Raw genomic sequence first — 14,274 nt, forward strand, 5'->3', positions numbered from 1 at the left:
AAGGGAGCTGTAAATCATCGTCACAACCATTCAGACAACAAGTGATATATTTTACTTTGAGAGGTGAATGGCAAAATTATATAAAAGTCGAGCAGAGCGCAGCTTCAGATTATACCTTAAACTAACATGGATATTAAGTCAACTGGGAGCTGGTTATTTTGTGAGTTGGTAACTCAGGCTTGAACGGGATTCGAATCCAAACGCCTTCAAAAGAAGCAGATTCATTTTTCGCTTTTTATTACTAAAGAAACAGCCACTGTTTTGAGAATTATCTGCCTGTTCGGTGGTTGCTTTTTCTTCTCACAGTATTAAAACGGGAGATTTCAAACTTAAGATGTTTTTTACTTGAATCGAGAATTTAAAGAAAACTTTTTCCATTCACACGCAAAGCAAAATCGTGAAAAGGGTTTCCGACCATGCACGTTTTCAAAACGAGTATTACGGCAACCAGTGAGAAGTGAACGACCTAGCTCTCTAAGCGCCATGTATTGGATATAAAGTTTGGAATTGCTAAACCGCCTGCTGTTAATAGTGCACAAATTTCTATTGTACGGGAAGATAATGAGTCGAGAATTGAGAATACTTGTCACTTAATGGGAAACGTAAACTCCTCTGAAAATCTTAAATCCGTTATAGACTTTTGCTCCGCATCAAGTTTATAATTTTCTCAGCGACGCGTATTGCTAAGGAGCGTCTAGTTGTAAGCTAGATTTTCCTCAGATTTTAGAACAAGGAGAATAACATTTGATTTTTCTTCAGGCACAAATCGGAGCCGATTTTGGCAGCCCACCTGCATAAGTAATTAAGGCCTGGTTCAGACGCCGTATTTCACATGAGCCGAATCGAATTCAATGAATTAAGTTCATGTAAAGTACGGCTTCTGAATCAATTCAGAACGGTCGATCTGATTCGGATCGGCTCAGCCATTTTTCCCGCCAGGCTCAGCCAGGAATAACGGCTATGGAGCGGTTTCGGGCCGAATCAAATGCATAAATTATTAAAAATCTGCAATTTTCTTCAGTCATAATATGCTTCAGTGTATTAATTGCGGCTACTGGCATCTGAATCAATACAGCCGGGATTCATAATTTGGGTCGGTCTAATTCGAATTCGATTCGGCTCATGTGAAGTACGGCGTCTAAACCGTGCCTGCAAGATAAATATTGACTGTTTAGAAGAGTTGATTTTTTTTATTCTGTCAGAGCGATAACATGCACAGGACTGATGTCTAACCCTTATGAAGCAACGATCGATAAATCAGCAAATAATTTATATCAAGGCGAAAAACAGGCGACGAATCATCACTGGAAAAGGTAAATAATTCTAAATTCTAATTATATTTAGTTATCTGAATCTTGTACAGTCCATCATAACCTCCATGCACGTCCGGCAGAATTTTGCAGTTCAGCCAGTTCAGTTTCAGCCAGTGTATCTGGTGGCATTTTTCACCGAGTGACAAATTAAAGTTTCCACGCTCGGGACGGCAAAGATTTTCAGCGACCATGATCTGCGCGACGGTTTTCGCGCAACCATTATTTTTGGATTTGTTTCCAATATATCTTGATTTAAAATGATATGTATTTGGTATAGCTTCATTAAACTTTGATGGAATTTTTGCTATCAACCGACAAATAAGAACAGTAATTCTGCTCGTATAATCCGTGAACGTTTTTAGCCCCAATATCGACACAGGCAATCTCCTCACTGTTCCTAATGTATTTCTTATGTACTAGTTGGGAGAATTTGTTTGAATATCGAGTCATTTTACTCCTTTATTCTCGTGACCTATAGAATTTCTGAGACTTATTAATTATTCGTGAGGAGAGAGCAAAGGAAATCACTACCGTGAAGGAGGTCTGGAAATGTGATCTTAATTTATCATAAAATTTGGTGAACTTTTGCTTAATTTTCTCCAAGAACAGGACATTTTCACTTCATTTTACTACAACTACCAGAATTCATTTCGTTTTCCTTTTCAAATTCAAATTTCGTAATCCCCGTGGAAAGCGAAGAACAATAGCTCTATTTAGCACGAGAAAACAAAACACTGAAGGATAGACCTTTCTCACTCGGCGGCCATGTTGAGTCTCAGGAGAATAAAAAGCTTTGTTTTCGCACGGCAAGCCTCGCCCACACGAGAATCCAGTGCGAGGCTAGCCGCGCAAAAACAAAGCTTTTTATTCTCCTGAGACTCAACATGGCCGCCGAGTGAGAGAGGTCACTTTTCTTAGTTGTAATCAAATGGCGCCATGGTGAAAATATCGTATTATTTATGGTCTAAGAAGCTATATCAAACACCTTAAAGTTGGTCAACCCACTTCTCGGTATTTGGAAATTGGATGAAACACTCTTTCCCGTGTTTGTTATATTAAATGAATTATAAAGTAGTGATATTAAATGCTGGCAATGATTGGAATTTACCCGTCACCGTAAAAATGTCGTTTATTTTTATCAGTTCATTTTTCTATTAAAAGTAATTGCCTAAACGTCTTCTAGATTTTTTAGTTTAATCGCAGCTAAGTCTGTAAATTGGCTACCGTATTACTAACACAAATTCTGGTCCGACATTGTAAGAAGGATTAGTAATTCATGGTAAGGTACCATATAGTCACCCGCATAACCCTAAAGGCTGGTTTCCATATGATCGTGGATCGCAGATCGCTGATCGCAATAAGGTCTGCTATCATATGGAAACATACTTCTGCAATCGTCTGCGATCCTGCGATCACGATCGCAGACGATCGCAGAAGATAGAACCATGTTCTATTTCCTGCGATCGTCTGCGATCGTGATTGCAGGATCGCAGACGACCACAGAAGTATGTTTCCATATGATCGCAGACCTTATTGCGATCTGTGATCTGCGATCCGCGATCATATGGAAACCAGCCTTAATCCTAAGGTAACCCTGACCCTAACCCTCCATATAGTCACCCTGACCTTCATCATCATCATCATCAATTCTCTGCGCACCAGTAGGCGCATTAGGCCTTCACCTTACCATGAAGTATATGCCCTAATTCGTACTTTGTAATCCTACTTTCCGTCCGATTGACAATATCAACTGATGTATGTTCAGTTCTCGTCACTATTGTCCATAGACTTCGTATGATACTTGTTGGTCCTTGTAGGGAGAATTTGTGTGTACCTCAATACATTTCATATACGGTGATTATTGCCATTATGCATGACTTGTTAGCATGCAATGCAGGCGTATTATTTGGACGAGTGCTACAGACTAATAGCCGCCATCTTGTATTTGTAAAAGCAGAGAAAGATTAGGGAGAATAGGAAGTGCCACCGAGGAGGTAGGTATTAGGCTGAAAGAAACGGGAGGGGAAGTTTCACGATATTATTTTTTAAGGCAACAGTGTTGCGTTAAAAATCGTCACGTGTAAGATCACCTTACTAAGGATGGCGGAATCCTCCCTGGGTTCAAGAAGACCAAAAAACACTGCTCTGGATCAATGTAAGACATTTTATATCTTCTTTCTCGTAATCTGCTGCTACCTTAGGCCGCTTTGAACATTACCACGTTCTCGTGCGCCATTGCCCGCAAAACGTGTGGTAGACTCCAGCAAGATTTCGATTGTTTTCTACGCACCATGTGACTAATCTTCACACCGCCTCGACGCACGAAATACGCAATCATGTTTACTGGAGACAATGACAGCGTCAGTCGACAGACCATACCGCACACGCATGCGCATAGCCTATTGCCCGTGCATATCCTTCGGGCAGATAAGGACAGCTGTCTGCTGAGCTATTCGACAGATTTATAAAGCAGTTTTCAGAGGTTGATTTCCCAGAGTTCACTTTAGTTTATATAAAATTCAATATTTAAGAGAAAACTAAACGACATTTTATATGATCTGACTTCATTATTATCTTGCAGCACAGGCTTTTATTAATTTTCCATTTATTTTGGAATCCTTCACTTTAACGGTTCCTTTTGTTTTTCAGTGTGTCGCAGTTTCCTAATGAGGACAAATTTCTTAAAATTGTTATTATTGTTTTAATTTTGTGGTTTTTTTATTTCCTGATTATTATTATTATTATTATTATTATTATTATTATTATTATTATTATTATTATTATTATTATTATTATTATTATTATTATAATTGTGTCAATAACAAAATGCTTGAATATGATTGGTTTTTAACAGCCCATATTTATAGCTTAATTTTGCTATGTAACTCCAAAACTGTCCGATTTGACCTGTCCGATTACTAGAAGCTTGTAATCGGACAGGTCAAATCGGACAGTTAAAGAACCAATGAAAAACAAGCAGCAAATGCCACTAGCCAATGAAACTTCACTACGCTTCCACATCCAAAGTTGAAATTAAAGAAACCAGTCGGTTTTTTTTTTTGCTTTGGAATCTATTTCTTACGTTAATAAATATTCCAAGACTGAGATTCTCGCATTTGTTATCGGCACAATTAATTGGTAATAGGACTTCGTAGTCCAAGGGCCAGAAAGTGAAACCCTCCCCCCATCTCGGGATTTTTGCAGACATGTATCATTTTAAACCTCTACCCAAGGGTATTCCAAAAATCGATGTTTGCACTCGATCGATTGGTGGGTGTGGCCGTACGGCACCATTCTTTGTTTTAATCAAAGTGCCACAGGCTACCCAACCCGGAATTTTACAAACAATCTTCGTAAAAGCTATTATCCATGGAATTAATACACAAAACTACGCATAATTACTCTTCTCCATCCCCTCTGTTAGATGATACCTCAACTTTGACTTTTAAGCTCCAAAGTTGACTACTGCGCATGTCACAAATTTCATTCAGCTTATACCTATACTGTATAAGATTATGTATACGATCGTGTCGCACAGAAACTCTGCATAATCACTCAAATTTATTAAATGTGGGAATTTCGTAAACAACGCGGCATTATTAAGCACCGGAACTGCTTTCCACGATAGTTCGTGGCTATTGGTGTCTTAAATATGCACCCGAGATGATTACTACGCTTTCTAGGGAATGCCAATAAATTTAAACAAAACTACAGTTGTTCAAGGTTTGCAAGGGATTTGGGGGAGATCTGGCACAAAAAAAACCTCGCCCGACAATTTAGTGCCTAAAATACTTTTCATGCGGCTTCCCAAGACGCATTGCTCAGTTTTCGGCCATCCAATAATCCTTTAACAGTCGGATTTCTAATCAGCCATTTTGGAAAAGCGGACAGGTAAGTTTTTGTTCTCTGATGCTGCTTTCTTTCATTTGCTAAGATATTTCATGATTGATTAAATGTATTACATCTATATAACAATTAGATATTATAGCAAATAATCTCACCTCAGTCGATAAATCAGTCCTTTTCAAAGATGTACAGCTTGTTCTTTAGCCTCGATCATCCCAACTATGCAAGGTACTCTACACTCTACCTGGTAATTATGTTAAACCTGGAAAATTCACATCCCGGAGCGGAGGAATTGTTGAAACGCAATGGCTTCAGTGTCAACAGATCGGATGTACCATCATCCAGCTACAATGTTGACATCACCATCGAGCAAACAATCAACCGCCTCACGGCGGTATTGTTGGTTTTAACAGGAATCATTCGGTGTACTGCAGATGGTGTCGTACACGGCACACAAGAACGAGCTATCTGCAAGCGACTAAAGAGATTGCAAGTATGGACAGCCAGGAGGCTACATCGCACAAGGAAGTGAGAGGATCGCAAATTGTGAAGAGCGATCAAGACACATGCAGTGTTTTACAAACCATTAGTAATTTCACTAATCCATTCACCATCGAAAACAAAGATGCGCTATAATGTCTTTCATTCGGCGCTATTGTGCCCCAAGATGTCGAAAGTGACATACTGATGGCTGATGACAGCGGAAAGAAGGCCCATCGGGAATTTGTCCAGAAAAGACTAGTAGAGAAGAAGACCACCTTTCACTCTCCAGTAAAGAAACAGAATCTCAAAACATTTGCTACCCAAGCAAAATCATCAATGGTCTGGGGAAAGAAAAGAAGAAACATAGAAATAACAGCAGAGAGAAACGTGTTTGGGCAACTGGTAATACTGGCGCTAGAGCATCAAGTTAGCTTGGAAAACGTGCTGAGTTATCCGTTGGGCCAGGTCCCTTGGGCACTGGCTACTGCAGATGGTGCTCTGATAAAGACTGACAAGTCGAAGTTGATGCATTCCCGAGGAGAGAAATCGCACTTGGTACAGAGACCCACCATGGCATTTGATTGCTACATCATAGACGGGAATGCGGTTCAGCAGGCAATGGTTTCCCTTCCAAGCACATTTGGAGAGCTAGATAAGATAATTTATTTAATGTCAAATACATAGGAGCTGGTAAACCAGTCCCCTGAGCCTCAGGCTCATGATAAAAGTGTTTTTAATCAGCTCCCACGCCGACGGGCACAGCGTGTTGACTTTGTGAAGGACTCCTATCATCCCTGTTCAATTAAAGGAGTAGAACGATCTCAAAGTGGTTCTGCTAAGGCACACCTAGTGAAAGGACCGTCTACCAAAGTTCCTCGTGACTGGAAGAGGTTTTTGTATAACAAAGTAAACAAGCGACGGGTGACAAGTGACGTCTCTTGAATATCCATGCAGTTGCAAGAGATCACGGAGTTGATGTCAATCTTGCCCTCACAGCCCTGCACGCATTTACTGGTTGCGATACTACAAGCGCGTTCGCAGGAAATGGGAAAGTGACGCCCCTGAAACTCCTTAAAAAGCATCCCGAGTTTCTGCTCACATTCCATGCTTTGGGAACATCTGTTGACGTAGTGCGTATTTGAAGATCTGGAGAAGTTTACGTGCCTATAGCTATTGTATGGCAGCAAGTCGGCTGACATCAGCTACCCAAGACATGAAAAGTTTATTGAGAGGTCCAGTACGAAGCCAGGAATGGTGATGACAAGCTACGACGGAGTGGATATAAGTCTTCTTCCTCCTTGTCGCGAGAGCCTACGAATGCATATCCGAAGAGTTAACTATCAAACTCTTATATGGACGAAAAGCAGACGACCCAACACCAAGTATCCCCCCGGCCGGACCTGATGGACATGGCTGGACCATTGACAATAACGGAGAACTTGAAATATTCTGGACTGCCGGCAATCTGATGCCTCAAGAACTGGCAGATGTAATAGCCAGCCCCCTGGTCACGCCCGACGATGAACATGACAGCAGTCTCGATTACGACAACATGTCTGATGCTGTAATTGAAAGCGCGGATCTGTTCTTAAATTTACCATGGCCAAACTGGATGACGAACATTGATCACTTTTACTATTTGTAGCACAATGGTCTGCTTACGATGGTAACGCGTAACCAGTCGACCCAATCACCTGATGAAGACTAGCAATAAGAAGTCAATACGTTGCGGACCACAGCCAGTGACTACATCGAGAGACAAGCAAATCATACTGATTGTTTCCAGTGAATCTGAAGAGGTTGCAATCTACTAAATCTAGTAAAGGTGCGTAACTGCTCTGTTTTATTTACAGCAAGGAAACATGAGTAATTCTTATGCATCACTTCACATATACCCCTTGCACAGGGCGAATGAACTTTGTGACATGCGCAGTAGTCAACTTTGGAGCTTAAAAGTCAAAGTTGAGGTATCATCTAACAGAGGGGATGGAGAAGAGTAAGTATGCGTAGTTTTGTGTATTAATCCCATGGATAATAGCTTTTACGAAGATTGTTTGTAAAATTCCGGGTTGGGTAGCCTGTGGCACTTTGATTAAAATAAAGAATGGCGCCGTACGGCCACACCCACCAATCAATCAAGTGCAAACATCGATTTTTTGAATATCCTTGGGTAGAGGTTTAAAATGATACATGTCTGCAAAAATCCCGAGATGGGGGGAGGGTTTCACTTTCTGGCCCACGGACTATTTCAAATCGGCCTTGCACTACGCGCTCGGCCGATTTGAAATTACTCGCCCGATTACTCCCTGAATTGTACTCCACTCAGTCCTATTACCATTACTTCTTCTTCTTCTTCTTCTTCTTCTTCTTCTTCTTCTTCTTCTTCTTCTTCTTCTTCTTCTTCTCCTCCTCCTCCTCCTCCTCCTCCTCATCATCACCATCATCATCATCATCATCATCATCATCATCATCATTATTATTATTATTATTATTATTATTATTATTATTATTATTATTATTATTATTATTCATGTTCAAATTTTATCATTGAGTGAACTGGTTTTGTTATAAGTAGTCCCATTAACGAAATAAGAAATTCTCATGCGGGTCGGGTTGTGACCCATTTGAAGGCGAGGCACGCACAGTTATCGTAAAATGATTCGGCGGCTTTTAGCTTTCAGAAATATTTAATAATACCGTGAAAAGATAACTTTACTTAGCGCTGGCGGTAACGGTGTTTGTTTTTTCATTTTTTATTTTACATAAAACCAGATTAAAGCAGAGCTTTTGCGGGATGAATGACAGCTTCCGTGTTAATCCCATACCTCATTATTTTTGTTTTCTATACTGTCTAAATATTGCGACAATAAAACAATTTAAACCTTCAAATCAAGGCTTCAAGACCACTTTAGTCGTCTTGATGGAATCGAATTAAATTAGAGGAAGAAATTATAGGTAAGCTAAGTTTTTTCTCAGCATAACGGGACTTGTAGCGAATTGGCAAGTACGGAGAGTTATTATTGTATCTGTACGAACAGGCATTAAATGGAGCGGTGGTGGTTGATATCTCGAAATGATACGGACTAGTATGATATCAATATTAATAACATATCCCGTATTTGACGGCTGAAATTTCTGAATCTCATAAACAGCACGCAAGAAGTTCTGCGATTGTGATGTGCTTTTACAACTGGTTCAAAGCGTCAACAGTGCTAGTTACTAAAAATTGTTTCAGTTTCAAACGATCGATGTGAGCACTGGCGAGAACATCTGAGCTGAGAGAAAAGGATTCTGACAGCGAACTGAAAAACTGTTTATCAGTATTGTTGTTTCAGGCAAAGGGAAGTTATAGATGAGCCAACCAAAATGAAAGTAAGTGCAAGTTCATACTTTATGGATGTTAAAAACTACAAACAAAAAAGTACCCACAAATTTCACTCTCTTTTGGCTTTTTCATAAGAGGTACCATTTCACATGCACAAATGTAAATTCCTTTTTTCAGTTTCATATATATATATATATTGCACGTAGGTATCATAGTCCCAGAGCGCTTTCAATCTGTATGGAAAAACCTGTGAGAATTGTCCGCCAAATGCTTGGAACAGTAATTCTTGAGCGCTTTCCATTTGAATGGAAAAAAAACTGTTTGTTCCGTTGTGGAATCAAATGGAACAGTTCTTTCCATTGGTAATTTTGGTAAATAAAGTGCGTATCTTACCAGGGAGCATGGTACGTGAGTGTGATGAGGCGAATGGTTTAGCCCGGGCATTTCGGTAAAAACGACGAAAGAGGAATACGTCTGAAGTTATTCCTTTTTTCCGAAAAATTTCCAGTGGGAAAGACTGTTGCTTCTGTTGTCCCATCAGAACGACCAGTTTTTCCAGTCAAATGGATAGCGCTCGAGGACTATAAACACATACATACACGTTTCTTCAATATCGTAGTTACTAGGTTATCGCTATATGAAAGGAACTCCCCTAAAAAACTATACTTTCAGTTACGAAATTTTTAGGTGAAAGAGATACTTGACAAAATAACTATTATTATTATTATTATTATTATTATTATTATTATTATTATTATTATTATTATTATTATTATTATTTTACACTTTTTTGTTCTTCTGGCCTTCATTTTCTACACTTCCGGATCCAATTAAGTTTGAAACTGGAACTGAAGAAATGGCAAGTTTCACTCGCCACAAAAAAAAAATTAGTAAAGTCAACATTTACCACCGGAAATGCTGTTCAAGAGCTTTTAACTGCATGGCCACATCATTTTTTAAACGATTTCATCCACTGCCAACAGGCTCACAACAGAAGAACCTCCTCCTACATTGTCAGCGCCATAGGAAAGTACTTTTAAAGCCTGACTTTCGTTTCATTTCAGTTGTATCAGTTTTGAGGGCTTAAAACATCTCATTCATTTGGCTCAGGGTTTCTTTCTGGGAGTAAAACAGTGCCAAAAAAAGTTCTGTCTATTTACAAAATACCGGTTGGAGTTCATCTCGCCGGTTGGCCTCTTGTTACTCCCGTATTCGATCCAAAGTCTCGTAAGTACGAGACATGTGCGAGTTCACCCCGATAGCTGTACCGGGATACAACTTGAAACAGCTCATGTAAACGTACTGTGTATTCTTGTCGATACTAACTGGCATTATGTGAACACCCTCATTTGCTCGCTGCAGTAAATCTCTGCGTTCAGTCGATTAATATATTTTGCGTATATACTGAAAATATGACTGCAAAGCTAAACCTCTGATGACTGAAAGATATCGTTTAGCAGTTACTACGATATCCTAAAGGTTTTAGTCACGTGACGTGTTTTGAATAATGGCGAGTGAGAGAAAATTTGATGCAATAGTGCAGCTTATTTTCATATGGCTCAAATGAATAACGAAAGGGTATAAAAAATTTATGTTTTTACTTAAGTTTGAGGCGCGCATAATTAAATTTGCAAATAATCGACTGGTAATAAGCAAGCTTGGAAAAGAGCCATTAAAACTAAAAACCTTTAATGAATGAATAGCCTGAGGTCTGTATTAGCGAATATCGCTATCATTCTTTTTTACTATTTTAAGAATCCTGCAAACCATTACGGGCCTCACGATATCTCAATATATCAATAAGTAAACCAGACGACCACTTAAATTAAAGACATGATGAAGTTTATCTAATACGCTTAAACACAAATGGAATCTTGACTTTCAGGCGACATTATCAAGAACGCGTTGACATGACAAAAATCCTCTTGCGCTGGGTAGAGAGAGAACCAATACTTGTAAAACAATGTAACAATTTAGGAGTTAAAAAGGGTACGGTACTTCAACACCATTGACACTGAAAAAGCCCTACAAAATGGAGGGTTTGTTCTGTCCTCTTGACTCTTACAATTAGCAATTTCTTTTGTTTCCTTTTCTTGATGTGCAAAAAAAAAATCAGCCTTCATTGCTTTGCTGATTTTCATAATCTCTTTGACGAGAATCGCAAAGAGTTTAAAATAAATATTGCTTGGCATTTATCGTTCAATCGTTCTTTTTGAAGATGCAATTATAACGGTAGAAAGAGTGCATTTGCCATGACGTACGAAGTCATCAAACGCAGTTTATATCCAGTAAATTTTTAAATTAAATCATCTGCATAAATATTAAAGAGGCTATAAAGGAAACTACTGCAGAAGCTAAAAAAAATACAAAATAAAATACAAATGATGCGACATACCTGATACAAGAAATAACATTAAAAATTAATAAAACTACCTGCGTAAACAAAACAAGCGAAATTTCAATAAAAACAAAGACCATGCTTTCGCGACGTGTTCTGAGTACATCAGCAAGGTTTGTTATGATAATTATTTCAACATAGTACGTAAGCACTATGTTCATGTGATAACAGATCACTTTGTGGCTTATTTACGAGCAGTGAATTCAGACGAAACCTTTTAAGGCGTTTGAGTTTATTATAAACACCACCGCACCACCAATGTGACATTCATTCGCCGCCGGGCAGAGAGGGACTACGGCGACGAAATCCCAGGTGATTACATTGTCGATTACATTGTTACACACTTAAAATTTACTGAAGCTCGTTTCCATAGCTTTCACTTAAGTAGAACAGTAAATTATCTAAGGATAAATTGTTGGTGCGTTCTTAATTTTCAACTTGGTTGGTAAAAACGAACAACAGCACTGTTTTGTAGTCATTCTCCGGCAATTGCTTTACTTTCAACCGCTCGTTTTTCGTTCACGCGGACCCAGCCTTACACAAATGTTTTCTAAAGTAGAAAGGGGGTTACGTTAATTTTGGACAACCAACAATTAACAACAATTTTATTGCATATGTACATATTTGAGAATGATGTATTATTCAGTGAGTGACACCGGCAAGCTCGGAAAAAGGAAATCCGAGTACTCCTATCAGGAGTCGAAGCTACGACTTTTCGATTACCAGTTCGGATGCTCTACGTACACACTTTTACCTCAGTTTCTGGTAAATGCACGTGTACTTGTATTTCTTGAAGCCTACATCTCTGACCGTCTATCTGGGTACAAATATCAAGATCCACGCCCGCAAGTTAACTCGCCGTATTTCAACAGTATCTGCAAACCACTGTCAAAGTTAATCTCGCCAACAATGATTCAATCAAATCGGCGGTCGAAGTAATTAATAATTGAAGCTGTTGAAGCACAAATTTTAGCGCTTTATAAATTAAGTCTATTGTTATTGTAAGCACAAAAGTATAACTAATAATCAGAATTCGTCGTCTCTGAGTGCTCTGAAGACATGAGTCTATCAATGATCATCAGTGCGTTGCCTTTGTTTTTAAAAGCCCACGACCTCAAGCTCACAAGAAAACAAGTCCTTAACTGATTGCCTTTTTGCGATCTACCGTCCATCGACAATGAAGATTTCTTTGAAATAAGCCGCGACAATCCACTATACAAATAAAAGTTATTTTAAGGTCTGTACCGACTTTATAAATACTATACTTATAATATTTCTTGTGATAACATTAATCGTAATTTGTCGCGGCCCATGGCATATAATTTTAAACGGAATAGTAGTTATTCTGGCAATTTTTTTTCTTTAATTCCTTATGGCGCAAATCGTGCGGTTCATAACGCTTATAATTATTTAATCACATCCAAAATTTTATTGCATAGTTTACGCGATTACTCCAGAGAAAGCCCTAATGTGATGTTTTGAAAAGAGTTTGAAATGTTAACTATATAGTAAATCATTATATAATTACAGGAAGCGATCAAACTATAATGCAGACATTCATTTTATATCAAGGGGAAAAGGTTATCATGATGTCTTGTTTTGTATCCTATGATGATTTAAAAAAGAGAAACACGTTTCAAACAAATACTTTGGTTCTTTCCAAAAAGCCTTCCTTCAAAGGAAGGTTCGAAAACTTCCAAAAATAAACTTCAGGCTGTCCACTGAAGTTTTATGGTACGGGTTTTGGGATCTTAGATGATCGAATTTTTAGCAATTAGTCTCGGAAGAACTTCGGCAGGCTTCGGTAGCCGTCGGAGAGTTTGCACTCGAGTGTAAAATAATGATCTATTTGCCTCGTCACTCAGTCCTGCGATTTGAAAATGTCAGTATTACAATGCAAAATTCCAACCTACCAGCATTGTTTCTTAACAGTCTATATTATAGTCTATTTTGGAATGGCAATAGGATTGGCATATAATTCATTGTAAGGTAAGGTGACTATATGGAGGGTTAGGGTTAGGATTATGTGGGTGACTATATGGTACCTTAGGGGACTGGACTTGAAATCCGGAGGTCCAGGGTTTAAGCTCCATCCTCTGCCACGCTTGTAAATAGCCAGCTGTTTTGCCTTCTAACTGTTATGTTTAATTTGATTATTGTTTCCGGTTATTTCTAGGTAGAGTGCCTTAAAACTAGCTTGGGGTGGCATTCGACTAAAAACAAAGCATTTGACAACTTAGTAAGAATTCTTGAATCTGGCCCCTCAAAAGCATTACATTGGCGAGTTTTGAAACGTCGTAATGAATTCGGTAAACACATTAAAGAGAGTCCAGGTTTAAAATATCCAAAGAGAAAACAAAGATCATTTGCAGCCTTTTTTCAAAAACAAGCAGCAGTTTGGAAAGTTCCATTGAATGTGGCTTTCATTTGAGTAGTCACACTAAATGATTTGATTCAGACTCGAAAGGTACAACCGCCTTTCAGCGCCAAGAAAGAGTACTGTTTCATAGCTTTCGTGAAAGATCACACTTTTGAATTTCATCCCCGGACTGCGTAAACAACTGCGAGGGTCTTTCTTCTATTTAATATTTCACCCGCAGTTCAAATATATGTTTCATATCTTCATATTCATTTATTCATCCTTCACGGGAAAATTACGAACTCACAATATGACCAGTTCCCAGTTGACTTGATAGCTCAGTTGGTAGAGCACTGCACCTGCATCGCAGAGGTCATGGGTTCGAATCCCGTTCAAGCCGCAATTTTTTTTCAGGCTTTCTTTTTGCAACTGCTTTTAAAAGTTGCATAAAAATCTGCGAGGGTCTTTCTTTTATTTAAGTTTTAGCAATATAGAAATGTTTTTATTTTTTATTATGATTTCTTTGTAGATGATATTGAATAGCATAATA

General features: G+C 38.7%; 1 protein-coding gene and 1 non-coding gene across 2 annotated transcripts in view; one reads left to right on the forward strand and one right to left on the reverse strand.

Moving 5' to 3' along the window:
- LOC146465725 (solute carrier organic anion transporter family member 4A1-like) overlaps positions 1–14,274 on the reverse strand; it is a 291,465-nt gene that overhangs the window by 98,541 nt on the left and 178,650 nt on the right. The gene's annotated exons all lie outside the window — the stretch shown is intronic.
- Positions 14,052–14,124, forward strand: Trnaa-ugc (transfer RNA alanine (anticodon UGC)). The gene has a single exon. It is a non-coding gene; the product is annotated as a tRNA-Ala (tRNA).

This window comes from Pavona decussata, unplaced genomic scaffold (assembly GCF_977016875.1).
Source record: "Pavona decussata unplaced genomic scaffold, jaPavDecu1.1 SCAFFOLD_155, whole genome shotgun sequence".
NCBI classification, from domain to species: Eukaryota; Metazoa; Cnidaria; class Anthozoa; order Scleractinia; family Agariciidae; genus Pavona; species Pavona decussata.